At 38.2% G+C, this 18788-nt stretch overlaps 1 protein-coding gene across 3 annotated transcripts in view; it reads right to left on the reverse strand.

Moving 5' to 3' along the window:
• The window catches only part of LOC105428611 (uncharacterized), a 75305-nt gene that overhangs the window by 34947 nt on the left and 21570 nt on the right, over positions 1-18788 (reverse strand). The gene's annotated exons all lie outside the window — the stretch shown is intronic.

Below are 18788 nucleotides of genomic sequence, written 5' to 3' on the forward strand. Positions count from 1 at the left end.
GTATATTCCACAGTATAGTATGTATTTCGAATGTTCGGAGAATATCTCAAATATACTTATATGATATCCTGAGAACATTTTCAGAATAGACGAGTGCTATTAGGGCATTTAAAGAATGGACGTGTACTATATTGGTACAATATGCATCAAAATGATTAATGAAATACATATGTATTATATATATGTTTGCATGTATGACCAAAATTAAAATAATTTAATAGAAAATTACTAGTTAGTATGCGTATTAAGTGATCGGTATAAACAACTGATTCTGATAGACATAATAGAAGGTTCTAGGTGAAAGATATTGCGATTGACAGGCGACAATTGCGCTTCCGCGACTTCCACTCCATGGGACATACATAGAAAATACATTTCAGCAGAACATAATTGACGGGACGTTTGTCGGATCACGAGCGTTCCGCCAATTTCGCATTGCGCACATTCCGCATCCATGAGACATCACTCTGACTTATCAGTCTGATGATCCGCTGAATTCTGATGAAAGACAAGGATGAGTACACAAAAAGAAAAACAAACGATGTCGTCGAAATGAGAAATGATTATATGCATATTGTTGATGCATGAATCTTTTTTGTTAGAGTATGGACTGTAATTTCACAAGCTCAGTATTATTCTTTAAAGTAATCCGAACGGGACTATATCATTTTGCACATACGAAACTGTAAAACTTTTATATCAAGGAAACAGCATAGCGTGAACACAAACGTATATAATCTCAAGTATAATATCAAGTTGAGCCGAAATTAAGTAAATACTTATATTTTCTTGTTAAATCAAACATCGCGCACATTCTTTTTGTGCGTATTTTAATTGCCTGAAAGGATTTTACAATCTGTAAAGCCAACAAAAAGTTCTTTGATGCACTGTAATATGTCGTTTTTTTACACCAATTAATTCATTTCATTATTCTATGCATAAAAGAATTAAAATATAGTTACCAAGAAATGAAAATAGTTTATTAATTGAGATATTTTATTAATATTAGTTAATAATAACACGATTCTTAGTTAATAATAAATAATAAAAATTAAAGAAATAGGGCAATGGGAATAGCGCGATAAACAATACGCGATAAACAATTAAATTAATTTGCGCATTGTAATTAATTAAATTCATTTATTCTTGAATAATCAAACGTTTTGGCTCTAATGATTGAGCCATCTTCAGTAATACACCGTTGAGAATTGAAAGGCCGAACTCTACCATAGTACAGCAAATTGTTTGTCGCCCACTTCGGTTATTAAATCGCGTGAGGAAAACAATTTATTCATGTCCCTGAATGGCGATAAAATGCTGGTATAAAAATCTAGAATTATATAATGTAATTGGAATAAGTATTTGCTATATGATTTATCACAACAGAATCAAGCCGTATATAATACGTGGTCAAATTTACAAAAGTTGTATAGAATTAAAAATGAAAATTAGAATTGATAAATTAAGATTAAAACGCACAAATCAAAAGACAGTCAAGTAGTGAGAAATGGTAAAACCAAATATAAAATAAAAATACAAAATAATAAAAAGTCGCAAAACATTTATAATTTGTTGAGAACAGAAACATAGGCATGATGTAGAACCTCTCTATATCCGTTTGTAAATTTATTGTATTGCTTTCGTGTAATTTAATGAACAGCATCTCAGAAATCAATCTTATCATAGTCATGTTCGACATATAAAATTTTCACTTTGTCCCAGGAAAAGTTATGATTGTTTTTTAATCTATGATTTGTAATCACTGATCTGGAATCGTATTCCTTCGAATATGACTACGATGCTCATTTATTCTTATTTTAAATTATCTCTTTGTTTGTCTTACATAACATTTATTGCAACTATTGCATTCTATCTTATATACCACATTTTTCTTTGTGTCTAATGAGATCTTATCTTTGTGAGCACGTATGAATCTATTTAATTTATTCATACTGAAGAAAGTTAGTTTAGCATCAAGATCGTTAACTATAGTCCTGAATTTGTCAATCGTTAACGGATTAAAAGGTATCGTGAACCATATAGTCTTTCTGTTATTGTCCACCAATTCATTTTCACTAGTAGATATACATGTTTGTGTGTCATATCGTTTATAAAAATGAAATTTGAGTCTGTGCGAGATGCAATCGAGAATGAAAGGGATAGTCGTTGTTTAAAAGAATCGACAAAATCAATTTGAGATTTTTCTGATGGATTTCGAATTCGATAATGAAAGAGCTCTATCCACTAGACCGTACAGCACTCCCCTTTTTGAGATAGAGGATGTTGTGATAGAAAATTCAAAAATCTCCTTGAGAAGGTAGATTTATGATACCAATCAAAATGAACGATGCCGCTATCAATTTTCATGGTAACCTCCAAGAAGTTCAACGATCGCTCCCGATCGCTCATTTTAACTGTGAATTGCAATCTAGGGTGGAAAGAATATGAACGAAAAGTTTCGTTAACCATGTTGGGTAGAATAGCCAATGCGACATCGTCCACTTATCAATAATAAAATGGTAGGACTATCCCCAATCTCTCGATTGCTTTCTCCTTCAGATCTCTCATAACTAGGTCTGCTATGATCAGCGACAACGGAGAACCTATCGGTAACCCAAATGTTTGTCTGTAAATTTGTTTGTCAAAAATAAGTAGAATACAAAAGAACAAATACAAAAGAGAGACAGCTTTCAAGAATTCCTCTTTAGGGATGTTGCAATTTCTCGCTATATCATCCCAGCGTTTGGAAATGCTATCCATGGTCTAGAGGAACATTCGTAAAATTCGTAAATAATGCTACTACGTCCAATGAAACCAAAGAATAATCGTCGTTAATTTGACGATCCGAAAGTTCTTTAACCAATTGGAAACTGTTATCAATACTGTGTTAACAGGACTGTGATTTAGGAATGCTCCTCATTAATAGTTTGTTAAGGGCTGATGCCATTGCATAAAGGGAACTATCGATGCAAGACACGATGATTCTAAACAGACACCCTTGTTTATGAATTTTTGGAAGGCCGTATGATCTGGGCAATACACAATCATTACATTTCAATCGATTGAACATACTGTCAGATATAAACGACGAAGACTTCCACTTCTTAAATAAATCACACAACTCTTTAATGATAATTTTGATAGGATCTTTTTTAATCTTAATGTAAGTATTAGAATCATTTAAAAATTCATTTATTTTTAAAATGTAATTGTTTTTATCTAAAGCTACTGACTTTTATCTAAAGCTAACGTTATTCTTATCCGCCCTGATGAATATTATATTAGGATTCTGTTATAAATACCGTTGATTCTTGTATAATTGCAATAAATGTTTATTTCATTTTTTTGTGAGGTAAACGAGGACGTATTGTTAATTATAAGTATGATTCTATTTCTCAGTGTCATCTGTATATTTTGGAATTTTTTTTTGATATTTTTTTTAAAATTGTTTATAGTCTCTATTGTCTCAATTTCTCTTTATCATTGGACAGCGAGGCAATTCTCAACGGTGTATCACTGAAGATGATTCAATCATTAGAGTCGAAACGTTTGAATATTCAAAAATAAATGAAGAATTAAGTTAATTGCGCATTGTTTACCGCGCTATTTCCATTATCCTATTTCTTTACTCTAATTTTTATTATGAGATATTTTGTACTTTATGTTAAATTACATATCAAATTCAAGCCTTTTATAACAGAAAGTGCTTACTATGTATATATATATATATATATATATATATATATATAATATATTTATTATTTATAAATTTCTATTATATATATTATATATATATAATATATGAAAAATGTTTATAAATTTATATATTTTATTTGTTCGTTTATATATTTGTTGATCATATTAAATACATGTGATATTTATTTTGTTCGAAATATGTTTTTTATGTTTGGTATAATCATTTATATACAATTAAATAAGACATATGCAATAGCTAAAATTAAGAATATATATTCATAAATAAATTTTTAAATTTATTTATAAGTATATATTCTTAATTTTTATCATAAAATAATCATTTGGTCTAAAATCTCTAATTAAGCTCTATATATGAACCATGAAAGTTCCATTAAATATCCGTAATTCATTCATAGAACCTCCATGAGATATCTACATGGAGGACATCTAATGGAGGTTTAATAAAACTTCATTGGAACTCCATCATGGAAGTAACATGTGTCTCCATTAGAGATCCATTTGATTTCCATGGAGATAGATGTCGCATGGAGGCTGTGGAGGTTATGTAGACCTCCAATGGACGTCATGTTCCGTGTAGGTTGTTATATAAATATATGCCGAAGAAGTGTAATAATGTAATAAAATAAGAATATTAGAATTTATAAATAAAAATATTAGATAAAATAATTAAAACGGTCTCGCTTTCCCGCGCGGAGAGCGGTCAATCGGTTGCCAGGAGGGGAAGTGAGGACGTTGGAGACAGAAAGTTGTCATTAAATTGTTAGGCGATAATTATAACAAATAACGATACTTTATTCAATTAACAGTGGTGCGATGGAATGCACCGAATCTTCGCGTCAATGTTCGTGGCCGTGGACGGGCGAGACGGCGCGCGGATAGCGCGTGGATACAAAATGAGATATCGCTCGGACGGTCGGCGCGATACTGATCGCGCAGTTCGGAGGTGCGGGGCGCGCGCGGCGGCGACGGTGTCGCACGTGTTCGTCGCGGGCCTTTAAATCGGCGTTGATTGAAACATGCACGCGTGTCGCGGCTGTTGTCACAAGGGTGGATATTCGCGAGGTCATCGGACCGTTTAGATCGGGTATGCCCGTTCCCTGCCGAGAGGGCTCGGCTGACGGGGGGTGCGCCCCTCGTCTGTCTGCGTGAATGCCGAGTGAACTCGGCCAGCCGGGGAGGGCCCCGGCTGCGTGCGGAGAAGAAAGTGGCGGTGCCGAGTATACTCGGCCGACCAGGGTGCACCCTGGTATCGGAGAGGTGGAGAACCCCGATGCCCGGCAGAGAAATCTCGGAAACGGCGGAGTCGAGCGAACTCGACGCGCTGGGGAGACCCCAGCAACTCTCGGCTTGCCGTGCGAGATACGGAGACGGCTTTCGGCCAGGCCAAGCGAACTTGGCGCGTTGGGGAGAGCCCCAACAAAACTCAAGCTTGCTACCGGATGCTCGCTTCCTTGAGACGGGCTCTCGGAAAACGAGCTAGGAACAGGAGTAAACGAGGAGTGATTTCCTGTGGAGAGCGATGCATTTTTATACCCGAGATCGACCTCGGTATTTTCGGTCGAATCGGTCGGATTGGTCAATCTCGGGATTAGCATCCTTCTCCCCAGGAGCGGAAAAAAGGATCGGGTATAATTGGTTTTTTGGGGATTAGACGGAATAGGAGCGGGGGATGATTAAAGGTAGGGAAGGAATTCGATGGGAAGGTAACGGCGCGGTGCGGGGGTAGTTACGCGCTTGTGGACGCGGTCGTGGCGCGGTGCGGGACGCTCGCTCGGTTGCGTGGCGCGGCGTCGGTGCGGCGCGGGACGCGTTCACGCTCGGTGGTACGGTGCGTGGCGCGGTGCGGAGTGCGTTAGCGCTTGTTGGCGCGACGCTTGGCGCGGTGCAGGGAAATACCACAAAAACATACATGTTTTCGTGGTATTCTCCGACGCTTCGGAGTTCGCGTATTGATAGATTAAAAAGGAGGCATTATTGCCTCTTTGCGGCCACTGCCGCACTCCGCCTGTTGTTCGGCAGTCCCCGACGGATGGTCGGTCGGGGGAAATTCGGAGGAGGAATGGAGCGGAGGGATGCGCTCCGTTACATAATTATATAAAATTATTTCTGTAATACAATTGCATAATATATATTCCAAAATTCTCTTAGAAATGTAATACAATTAATAATTTTGCGGACAAAATTATGTGATTATACAGTCAACGTGTCAGTACTACTAAAAAGATAATTGATAATTTAAATTGCCAAATACTAAGAAACTATATTAAATTAGTTAAATAAGTAGAAATAGTCGATTCTATTTTCAGACAAAGCATTCTGTAGCTTTTATTTATAATGAAAGAATTGTGAGATTATCCTATCGCATTTAAAAATAATGCAAAAAGTTTTGCGGTAGTTTAGAACTTGAATTAAAAATTACTTAAATATAAAATAGAAATGTGTTTCAATAGAAATGTAATTAAGAAATAATGATAACAATTATAACTCTTTTTATATAAGTACTTTGAGAATTTGGAAGATTTATGTAAAGTTTCATTGCGATGCGAAAATTAATTGTTCTATATAATTTAAATTTTTATTAAGAGTACAAAGTAAAAGAGTGGTGGTACAAATTAAATAAAAGTTTTTCTTTACAGAACAACTAATTTCTGCATCGCAATAAAAGTTTACATAAAAAATCTTGAATAGTTATTGTGATTAGGAGATTAATGTTCCCACTTTTTTGAATTATAATATCTTATAATTATGTTTATTACGGCTAATAATACAGGTGTTTTTAGTGTCTGCAGCAATTCAATCTTTGTTGGATCTTATTGTGGCTTCGAAGAGCCTGGGATCTCTGTCGTTGGAGGAATTCGTCCCGAAAAACTCCTCGAGACGAACGCGGATCTCGTGGCCTCTGCACTTCCTCTTCCTATTTTTGCCCGGCGTCCGTGGACAAGATGTTGGCGTCACGGAAACATCCGATGTAGATATCGGTCGTGACGAAGTTGCAAGCCGAGTTGGCGATGGAGGCTGTAGACTCGTTTGGATGTCGTTCGTTGGAGGCTTATATCAATAGGGGCATAGCCACGGACTCGTCTGCGTGACGGCCATCGTCCCCGTTGTATGTGGAAACTCTATAGGGATAAGCCTCCACGTTAGGAAGGAGACACCCTGATCTAGGAGAGCTTCTCCAGGTCGCTGAGGTGATGATCGCGACTAATGATGGAGACCCTTTTTTTGCTTCGATGTCTCCGCGGCAGAGCAACCGCGAGAGGCTATTGATGTGGCTCTGAGAAGAGCCGTTGGTACAGAGGCCCGGAGAGCACACTCTGTGATAGTGTGCAGAAGCTCGGAGAACTCACTCTGCAATAGAGTACAGAGACCCGGAGAGCTCACTCTGTGATAGAATATAGAGGCCTGGAGAGCTCACTCTATACCGCAAAAAGGCTACGTTGGCTCTGAAAAGAGCCGTTTGTACTTCTCCAAGCCCAGTCCGAGAGGAGCACAGTCTTGTCTTCTCGGAGACCCAGTGAGCACAGTCCGAGAAGTGAGAAGCGTGCTGAGGACTTGTTTTTGTGCCCTTTATATACTGCTCGTTACCTAATCTTAGTCACAAGAAAGTGCTTATCTTCCTGCGCCGCATAGCGGTGACGCCGTGCACTACGGTGCTTATATTGTGTGCGCTTGTGGTGTATCGCTAGGCGTACCGCCACATAATCCCCTTGGTTGTTTTAAAGCCGCTAGAAACGGACCGGTGGTCGTGTTGGTCATCCGCTCCGCGTCCATTTTTTTTTGGTTGCCTTTCTCTGATATCTCTGTTGCTGTAGTTCGTGTTTCGTCCTGTTCTAATGTGTATGCAGGTTTTATCTATAGAGACATTGACCTTTCGCTCGTTCACGCGAATTTTGTATGTTTTGTCTCCTCTGCTTAATACTTGGTAGGATCCATTGTATGGAGGCTGTAACATTCCTTTCGGTGCTTCATGTCTCACGAAGACTTGTGGTGTTGTTGAGAGTTCTTTATAGATAAATGTAGCTCTTTGTCCATGTCTTCGGAGTTTTGGTTGTAAGTTTTTTACTGTTTTTCGTAGTTTCGAAACAAAATCGTCCGTGCTGTCTGTTTCGTTGTTTGTTTCATTAAGAAATTGTCCAGGTAATCGGACCGATTCTCCATAAACTATTTCTGCCGGGGTTGCTTGCAGATCTGCTTTCCATGCTGTCCTAATGCCTATTAGGATGACTGGTAATATGTCTGCCCACTCTTCTGTTCCGTGACATTTTATGGCTTTAATTGTCGATGGAATCTTTCTATCATTCCGTTAACAGCGGGGTGATACGCTGCTGTACGGAAGTTAGTTGATTCCGTTGACTTCACTAGCCTTTTGAATATGTCGGATTCAAATTGTCGTCCTTGATCTGTGGTTATTCATGTTGGAGTTCCATATCGCGCAATCTAATTTGCGAATAATTGTTGTGTCACGGTTTCTGCTGTGATGTCCACGATGGGAATTGCTTCTGGCCATCTTGTGAATCTATCAATTATTGTTAGATAGTATTTATATCCCAACGATATTGGCATTGGTCCCATTATGTCGATGTGTATGTGTTGAAATCTTTGTGTGGGTTCAAGAAAATTTCCTGGTGTCATTCAATTTCTTGGTGTCACGGTATGTTTAAATACCTTAGCTTTCTGGCATTGTAAACATGTCCGTGCCCATTCTCGACAGTCGCGTTGCATATTTGGCCATACGTATCTTTGTTTGATTAGTTTCGTTGTAGCCTTTATTTCGGAATGTGATAGGCTATGCAATGCTTGGAAAACTAATCATCGATGAGATTTTGTTACGAACGGACATGTGACTGTGTCACAGTATAACATCATTGTAGAACCTGGTATTTGAACTGCCTTAAGCTTCAGCGAAGAATTGCCGTTCTTTACCAAATCATTTAATTCTCGATTGTTGACCTGTGACTTTACTAGTTCCTCGAAGTCAGGTGATTTGTGGATTGCCTCAATTCTCGACAGAGCGTCCACTACTATGTTATCTTTTCCTGAAACATGCCAGATATCTGTGGAGAACTGAGCTATGAAATCCAGATGGCGCGCTTATCATGGAGAACTGCGTAGTGGATCTTGTTGGAAAGCATAAATCAAGGGGCTTATGGTCAGTGTAAATTGTGAATTTACGCCCTTCTAGCATGTGCCTAAAATGCTTTACTGCTGTATAGATCGCTAAGAGTTCTCTGTCATACGGGCTATACTTTGTTTGCGCCTGATTTATTTTTTTGCTACATAAATGCCAGTGGTTGCGGCTTGTTATTCACCTCTTGTTGGATTACTACTCCGAGTGCCGTGTTTGAAGTATTTGTTGTCAATGTGATTTTTGTTTCTGGCTTCGGATGTGCCAATAATCGTCAGCCCAGAAAGTAGAAGCCTTGAGAGCGACTCGGTACACCTGTCCGTTTGCTTGTGGATTTTCCTCCATGTCTTTTTCTATTAGCCGTTCACGTTGGATAGTCACCAATTTGTGGTTAGGAGATTAATGTTCCCACTTTTTTGAATTATAATATCTTATAATTATGTTTATTACGGCTAATAATACAGGCTAATAATACAGGTGTTTTTGGTGTCAGTGTTTTGCAGCAATTTAATCTTTGCTGGATCTTATTGTGGCTTCGAAGAGCCTGGGATCTCTGTCGTTGGAGATCACTCGAAGGAATTCATCCCGACAAGCTCTTTCAGACGAACGCGGATCTCGTGGCCTCTGCGCTTCCTCCTCCTTTTTCTGCCCGGCGTCCGTGAACAAGATGTTGGCGTCACGGAAACGTCCGATGTAGATATCGGCCGTGACGGAGTTGCAGGCCGAGTTGGCGACGGAGGACTGTAGACTCGTTTGGATGTCGTTCGTTGGGGGCTTATGCCAATAGGGGCATAGCCACGGACTCGTCTGCGTGACGACCGTCGTCTCCGTTGTGAAAACTCTGTAGGAATGAGTCTCCACATTAGGAAGGAGACACCCTGGTCTAGGAGAGCTTCTCCAGGTCGCTGAGGTGATGGTCGCGACTGTTGGTGGACCCTTTTTTTTTTGTTTCGATGTTTCCACGGCAGAGCAACTACCGCGGGAGGCTATTGGTGTGGCTCTGAGAAGAGCCGTTGGTACAGAGGCCCGGAGAGCGCATTCTGCGATAGAGTACAGAGACCCGGAGAGCTCACTCTGTGATAATGTACAGAGGCCCGGAGAGCTCACTCTGGGATAGAATACAGAGGCCCGGAGAGCGCACTCTGCGATAGAGTATAGAGGCCCGGAGAGCTCACTCTACACCGCAAAAAAGGCCAGTACGTTGGCTCTGAAAAGAGCCGTGTACTTCTCCAAGAGGCCCAGAGAGCACAATCTTGTCTTCTCGGAGACCCAGTGAGCAGTGAGTCCGAGAAGTGAGAAACGTGCTGAAGGCTTGTTTTCGTGCCCTTTATATACTGCTCGTTACCTAATCTTAGTCACAAGAAAGTGCTTATCTTCCTGCGCCGCATAGCGATGGTGCCGCGCATTACGGTGCTTATATTAGGTGTGCGCTTGTGGCATATCGCCAGGCGTACCGCCACAGTTATATAAAAAGAATTGAGATTTTCGTTATTATTTCTTAATTATATTTCGATTAGAGCACGCTTCTACTTATCTATTTAGATAATTTTTTATTTAGTTGTAAAGCGTCGCTAAATTTCTTGCATTATTTTTAAGTGCGATTAAATAAATTTATAAGTTTTTCATAATGTTTTCATTATAAATATAAGAACTACATAAATAGATGTAATACATCATAATAGGATCAATCTACCAATAAATTTAAGTCTTTATATTTCTAAATAAGAATTCTGATATTTTTTTCTTACAATAGTTTAATTTTCGTAAAATAATGATAATTTTTAACAATTTAAGAGTTTCTCATTCAAGTATTCAAAGCCCAATGTATATTTTCGCTTATACTAAATAAAAAAATTTAATACATTAAATTGATTATTTATATTTTATATGTCGTGCAACAAACTCGTCGACATTGTAATTATTATTGGGTCTATGCATAATTCCGTAGTGAAATTCCGACAGATGTCGTTTGTAGTTGTTTTTCCGCACATGTGTCAAACATATGAAGTGTACATTAAGTGAAAGCTAAAATTTGTGCCGATATTTTAAGAAAGTATTCATCGAGATCCGTGACGTATACGAAGTTTAATTATATTTTGAACATGGAAGGAAAAAATGTGTATTTTCGGTGTATTTCGCTTTTTTATTTCCGAAAAGGCAAAAACGCGTCGCAAACTCACAAAAAGATATGCGTCATGTACGAAGAGAATGCCGTAAGCGAAAGTGTGTGTCGGAAATGGTTTGCGAAATTTCGTTGCAGAGATTTTGATCTCCAAGATGCTCCTCGCTCTGGTCCAGTCCAGCCAGTCACTATTGATGTCGATCAAATCAAGGCTTTAATCGACTTCAACCGGCATTTAACGACTACAGAGATTGGACATAATCTCAACATTGATTAATCAACTGTTTCGAGATATTTACGGAAGCTTGGTAAATAAACTTGATGTTTGGGTGCCGCACGAACTGAGCGAAAAGAATTTAATGGACCGAATTTCAGCTTGCGATTCGCTGTTTAAACGCCATCAAAACGAACTATTTTTAAAGCGGATGATCACTGACGATGAAAAGTGGATTGTCTACAACAATATCAATCGAAAAAGATCATGATCGAAATGCTCAGAGGCTGTTCAGATAATCGCAAAAGCTGGATTACACTCGAAAAAGATCATGCTCAGTATCTGGTGGGACTGGAAAGGAATCGTCTATTATGAACTGCTGCCACCCAATAAAACGATTGATTCGACCAAGTACTGTTCACAACTGGCCAAATTAAAGCGAGCAATCGATCAGAAACGGCCCGAATTGGCGAACAGAAAGGGCGTTGTGTTCCACCAGAACAACGCTAGACCACACGTTTCTCTGATGACCGGGTAAAAATCATTGCGGCTTGGATGGGATGTTTTGGTGCACCCACCGTATAGTCCGGACCTTATACCTTCAGACTATCACTTGTTCCGGGCGCTACAGAACAATTTGAATAACAAAACCTTTAGTTCCCTGGATGTCCTTAAAAATCACTTGGATGACTTCTTTGCTCAAAACTCTCAGGACTTCTATGAAAGAGATAATGAAGCTCGTGGAGAGATGGCAGAAAGTCATTGAACAGAATGGAACATATTTAGTTGATTAAAATCGCTTTTTTTGCTAAATATTTTGCGTTTGAAATTTACTCGATTTTCGCTACAAAATTATGCATAGACCCAATATTAACTTAGTAAACATAGTAAACTTTTAATTTATTTCGAATTTTTAAGAGAATAACGAAATATATATTACGCAATTGTATTAAGAAAATAATTTTATATATATTTTCATTCATTATATTATTTATAATTTTTATACATAAAGTTATATACCAGCTTATTATAATAAATATTACATGTAAAATTTAGTGATCATATATAAGGACTTTCGTTTTCGTATCAATTCAGCTATTTATTCATATCTGCTTATTTTTTTTTAATGGATATGCTATATGCCAACAATAGCAAGCAGTAACCGAAAAAAGTTGAAGACACTCAAACATCGTACATCATAACATCACAATCTTATTAAATTCAAATAATCAACCCTAATCTAATATTCAATCCTAATGTGTATATCATTTATTATATATAAAAAAGATTTGATATCAAAAATGTGGCATCAAGTTATAGTCTTAAGATATAGTTATATCTTATTACCTCGAAAGTTAAATGTACAGTTGCTTTTAAAAATTATAAATTAATCAATGATTCGTATCTTTATATTCCCATTAAAATCTCCTTATTCTAAAACCCAAATGATAGTAGCTTTAATTTTTTTTTAAAAGTAATGATATCATAAAATTGCATTTAACTTATTATAATTAATATGTATATCATCTATATAAAAGATTTGATATCAAAAAAGTGGCGCCAAGTTATAGTCCCATTATTTCGAAAGTAAATGTAGAGTTGCTTTTAAAAAATGTAAATCAATCAATAATTGGTATCTTTGTATTCTCATTGAAGTTTTCTTAAACCCAAATGATAGTAGCTTTAATTCTTTTTCAAAATGATATCATAAAATTGCGTTTAACCTAATTTAATTCAAATGATATGTGTCTAACATAAGTAGTAGCTTTCATTCTCAATATATATATATATATATATATATATATTGTTGTAGCCTGAATTACTTCTTACATTATTTTTGTCACTTATCATATTATATCTTATCCTTACGATCATTCTCGAATCTTGGAATAGCCAGTGCTACGGAAACGCCGGTCGAAAATGCAAGTATACAAAAGCAAGTCCGCAAATTCCAAAACAGAGCGCAAACGAGGAATTTGCGAGAGCGCGCCGTTTTGACCATGGTCCGATTTAGAATTATAATGCGACACTACTATAATACTATAAAAATGGCCGCTAAATCACCGAGAGCGGACAGTCACAATATGTAACAGGGCAGTTGTACTTCGTCACGACCGTGTCGTTATCAGTAATAGCGAGATTTACACGAAACATTGTCAAGAAGTCATACCAATACATCAGCTATTTAAAAGTGAGTAATAATATTTGACCAGAAGAACCTTCCACCTACGATCCTGCTCGGAGTCGCTAACTCCTAAGACTCGGCGAACCCGACTTTCTCTAATTACAATCTTGTAATCCAATCCGGGCTACAACATTTTGGTAGCAGCGGTGGGATTGTCCCCACGATTTATACAATCTGAGAGGATAATCGCTAATCGAGCCAACAGAAATCGAAGGTAAGCCCTAGCAGACAAAACGGGCAAAAAGAGAAAAAACTTTTCTGACCACTTTCATAAGACCTGCAGTATTAGCTCCAAAACTGCAGGCAGAAGAGAAACTTTCTTAAATCACAAGACCTGTAGAAAACAGGCGGACGGAGAAGGCCCCGTCAGAAAATAACAAGCCTACAATCGAAAGAGTACGAAAAGAATAGCTGAGTGCCGACCTAGGACAAACAGCTATCAGCGGCAACAGAGCAGCGAGCCAGCATCGCTCAATATACATCGACATCAGTCGACAAGGACATCTGATAGAGCAGCGAACGCATATCAGCGATACCGGAGAAGGCACCGACCTACAACAACACACGCGACAATGAAGCTAGCAGCGATACTAAAAGTAAATGAAAAAATCGTATCGCACTAAAAATTATATAAGCAAGCGATTGATGTCGGACGGTGAAATGAATAGAAACCGACCTCTTAGAAATATATCGTGGTTACACGGCGAGCGAACACAAAGAGCGCGAAGTCCTGTCACCCCCGTGCGTAGTTCAAGAAGCCGTACGCGATATCGTGCGTCGAAATTTAAAAACACGACACTCGGATGAGAGTTCACCTGAGTCGGTGCTCCATCCACACATAGTTATTGAGCGAGTATTTCCGTTCAACGACGTAGACAAGAGCCTAATACCGGAACCAGTGAACGAATACAGACTGCATCCCAGAACGAGACGTTCTGAAGGAAACGAGAGCTAAAATTCACAACGGAGAGAGTTCTCGCTAACATCTTACGACGATAGCATTTTTGATCCGGAAGAATATTACACGATTCCGCGCAACCTCGAGCATAGAAACATGACGGAACGACAATTATGTACACCTCGTGGCGAGGGAACTAGGAAACCAGAAATAACCCGCCAGAAGTAAACGTGGAGATAGAACGTCTTAGAGCTTCGGCAGGCCCCTCGCGCAAAAGGGTAGAACAATCAAAACCGAACAATCAATATTAGACGTGTTGCTAGAAGGAATTCGCGTGCTACAAGAACGAATGAGTCGACTAGAAATTACGGTTTTCGACCATAACGAAAACTGATTCGCACAAATGCCTAATGAAATTAAAACGCTCGGCAAGAGCATTCAGATTGCATACGGCAAACTAGATATGGAGCTATATGAGTCCATGATAGAAGGTTGAAATAACACAATAGAAAGTAAACGAGCGATCTTGAAAACCATAGCAGATTCTATGCAATTTTCAGCTCGGATTACTGGATGATATAAAGCTATTGGTACAATCACAACGCTGCAAGACATCATTGCTGGCGCGAGCGCGAGAAATTTAAAGGACCAATGAAAAATTTTGGCCGTGCAAAAGCGAATACAGTACGCACACCCGCCCGCGAAAATAAATTACCGCAATGCCAAAGATGCGGAAAAATCAGACATATCAGACGAGATTGTCGAACTAATAGATACACGAACTGATATTCTTTATTCAGAGCCGAAAAACCCATCGGCGTAAACGCGATGGAAAAATATTATAATAATAAATTGTAAAAAGGCAGGACACGATAAAAAGGAATGCTCAAAACTCAATGGATCAGAGAGAAAACAAGTAAGACGACCGAGACAAGAGAAAGAAGCAAGAGGACAAGTGAATACTACGGCAAGAGCAAAAAAAAACGAAATGTGCAAAGAAGACACAGAATTGTCATTCAGTAGTAGCGAAGAAGAAGAAAAGAAAAGCAGGAAGATAAGAACAAAACGAGCCGCGCGAGAGCATCAAATAGGTCAGATAACCAGCACGGTAAGAGTCAATTACTCTAGATCTGATAACTTTGCCAATAAAGGAAATGAAAAAATGAATTTCTTATTGGATATGAGTGTTACCCTAACACTTGTTAAAGTGGGAAACTTAAAAGGGAATACGTCAGTACGAGAGATACAAATAGCTCTCACCGGCATAACAGGACACAAAGTTCACACTTTCGGCAAGATTCGAGCTACGATCATCCTCGGAAATGAGAAAATAAGACACATCATGTATGTGGTAAAAGATGACTTTCCGATCGCTTACGAAGGAATTCTCGGCATAGATTTTTTAAAGAAACATCGACAAAATGCGATCGTGCAAAGGAAATATTGCGAATAGGCAGCGTAAATCTAAAATTGCATTCTCATCAGAAATATATTCTAACGCCTCGCCCAGTGAAACCATTGTGCAAGCTATTACTTAGTTAAAATCAGATTGAAATAGTGAAACCTGAAGAAACGAAACCAAGAGTATTTATTGTAGTCGCCTGATAGAACCCGATGATTATATCTGCCCAATAAATATAATTAATACAACTACCGAAACTATTAAAATTACGATGCCAAGTGTAACGTTAGACGCCGTGCAGCTGGGTGACGCGGAGATGCTCACGTTATACGAGAGCGACGGCCGTATTGTACAGTCACAGGAATGCTTACAAAAATTGCTACGAACAGAACATCTAAATCACGAGGAAAAGAAGGCATTAACGCAGATATGCTCTGACTTCTGCAACATATTTCACGTAGAGAACGATTCATTGACTTACACTATGACAAGCACATGAAATAAAAGCGATAGCGCGCCTGTAAATGCGATCTTATAGATTGCCGGAGAAACATAAAGCAGAAGTAAATCGGCAAGTTGAAAAAAATGTTAAATGACGAAATGATATGTCACAGTACGAGTCAATGCGCCATTGCTAATAGTATCCAAAAAGATGGATACATCTCGGAAACAAAACTACGCATCGTAGTGGATTTTCGAAAACAATCATTAAACAATCATTAAATCTAACAATTGAAGATTCTTTTCCACTACCAAATATAACAGACATCCTAGATCAGCTGGCAAATGCAAAGTATTTTTCAACGTTAGACCTCACATCTGAATACCATCAAATTCCTATGAAGGAAGAACATAAAAATAAAACGGCTTTTTCTACTACCGTATGGACACTATGAATTTAATAGAATGCCGTTCGGACTTAAAAACGCACCTGCGACATTCCAACGACTAATGAATTCAATGTTAACCGGAATTCAAGGACTCAGATGTCTAGTTATTTTGACGATATAGTAATATACGGTGCAACATTGAACGAACACAATAAACGACTAACTGAAGTAATGCAACGACTGAGAGACCATAATCTCAAGTTGCAATCCAATAAATGCGAATTTCTCAGAAACGAAGTTCTACCCATTACGAACGCCGGAAACAAATACATTTTAACTTTTCAAGATAATTTAACGAAATTTAGTAAAGCGATTCCAATAGAGAATCAAGAAGCAAATACGATAGCAAAAACCTTTGTCATCAAAATAGTTGCCGAACACGGGATTCCTGAAAAGATTTTAACTAATCAAGGCACGAATTTCATGAGTAAAATATTTAAAAATACATGCAAGTTGTTGAAGATCGAGAAGATTCAAACAACAGCCTATCATCCCGAAAGTAATGGAGTATTAGAATGCTCACACAGAACTTTGACAGAATATCTTCGACATTACATAAATGAGAATCAAACAGATTGGGACGAATGGCTACCCTATGCAATGTTTGCGTATAATACAACGCCACACACGGCGACGGGATTCACACCATTTGAATTAATTTACGGACACTAAGCGAAACTACCGACAGCCCTGACCAAATCACTGAAGATAACTTATTCGTATGACGATTACGTATAAGAGTTACGAGAGAAGATCCGTGCAACGAACCAAGTAGCGAGAGAATGTGTAAAACAAGAAAAAATAAAATCGAAACAGTACTACGACCGAAACGCGAGGATGAAAATTCCAAATAGGCGAACAGATTCTACTGTACGATGAGACAGTTAGATAAGGACGCTCAAAGAAATTAGAAGCGCAATGGATCGGACCATACATAATTATCGAAAAATTGTCCGAAATAAATTATAAAATAAAAATGGGCCGCCGTACGATAATCGTGCATGCAAATTGAATGAAAGCATTCGCGGAAAACTAAAACTAATAAATAAAAAATAGAAATAAAAAAGACTCATCAAAATAGGGTTCCGAGGAAACACCCTGAGAATATCCAAAAATAGACACTAAGAATAACTTACGCACTACACAAAAAAAACTAACTTGCACTAAAACACTACAAAAAACAAGCGAAAAAGTAATTATGGAAGTAACTAGAAGAGTTAATTCCGAATTAATTAAGAGAGGAGAGATTTTCAAACTCTTTCTCCTCCGGAAAATCAATTAATAAATTTTCACCAGGAACCATAGCCTCCTCCGAAAAATGAGCCCGGGAGAAGTAGTAAAAGCAGACTCCGATGACCATGCGGACTGAGCATCATCGTCCGTTTCACTACCAAAAAAACTCTCAGAATCCTCCCCGATGTCCATAAAGGATCTGTGGGCAAAAAACTTGGTGGTATCGGGGTTCACCGCGTTCAACGTCGTAACGCACCAAACCGTCACATTTCCGTGAAGGAAACTTCCGCGAAACATAGCGAAATATTCGTGCCAAATATTTTCTTCCCCAGAATCCTGAGATATAATAGCACTCCTAGCACACTATTCGAAACATAGGATATCGTATCTGCGTCAAAAATGTCTGTGTCCAATAAATTATTTACTATTCCCTCCTCATTTAACTCGCGACGTCGCACACGGGCGAATTATCGAAAATGAAACTAGCGTCGCGAGGAGACATAAGCACCCGTTAGCAACAATCCACGGGAAACAATTAACATTAATATAATAAAAAGAGCGAATAAGCAGGTGCTAACTTGAAAAGGATATCCCGAAGTCAAAAGATAGACACCAGAGTCTAAGAAGAGATATAGTGAAGAACGAAATAGGAGTAATCATATCTCGTCAAAAATATACGCGTCAGTCCCGACGCTACAACGGCAATAAAATTTTTAAGAAGCCTTATTATAATTCCAGAATAACTTTATGGGTCATCATAGGCACTGAAGAAATCCAGGAGAAAACGATTATTTGAAATAAAAAGTTTTTTCCATCATCCTGGAATATATTTCGAGGAAATCGGATTTATGAATCAGGTACAAACTACATGGAAGTTAGTTATCAAATTAGATATCACCGCTCTAGGAATACGAGCACAGCAATTACAAGATTACTTAGAACAGACGGACCAGCGATGTAAAAGTATTATTGGACCAATCAGATTTACTTGCCAAAATATTC

This window comes from Pogonomyrmex barbatus, unplaced genomic scaffold (genome assembly GCF_055798465.1).
Source record: "Pogonomyrmex barbatus isolate J1 unplaced genomic scaffold, ASM5579846v1 scaffold3, whole genome shotgun sequence".
In the NCBI taxonomy this organism is placed as follows: domain Eukaryota; kingdom Metazoa; phylum Arthropoda; class Insecta; order Hymenoptera; family Formicidae; genus Pogonomyrmex; species Pogonomyrmex barbatus.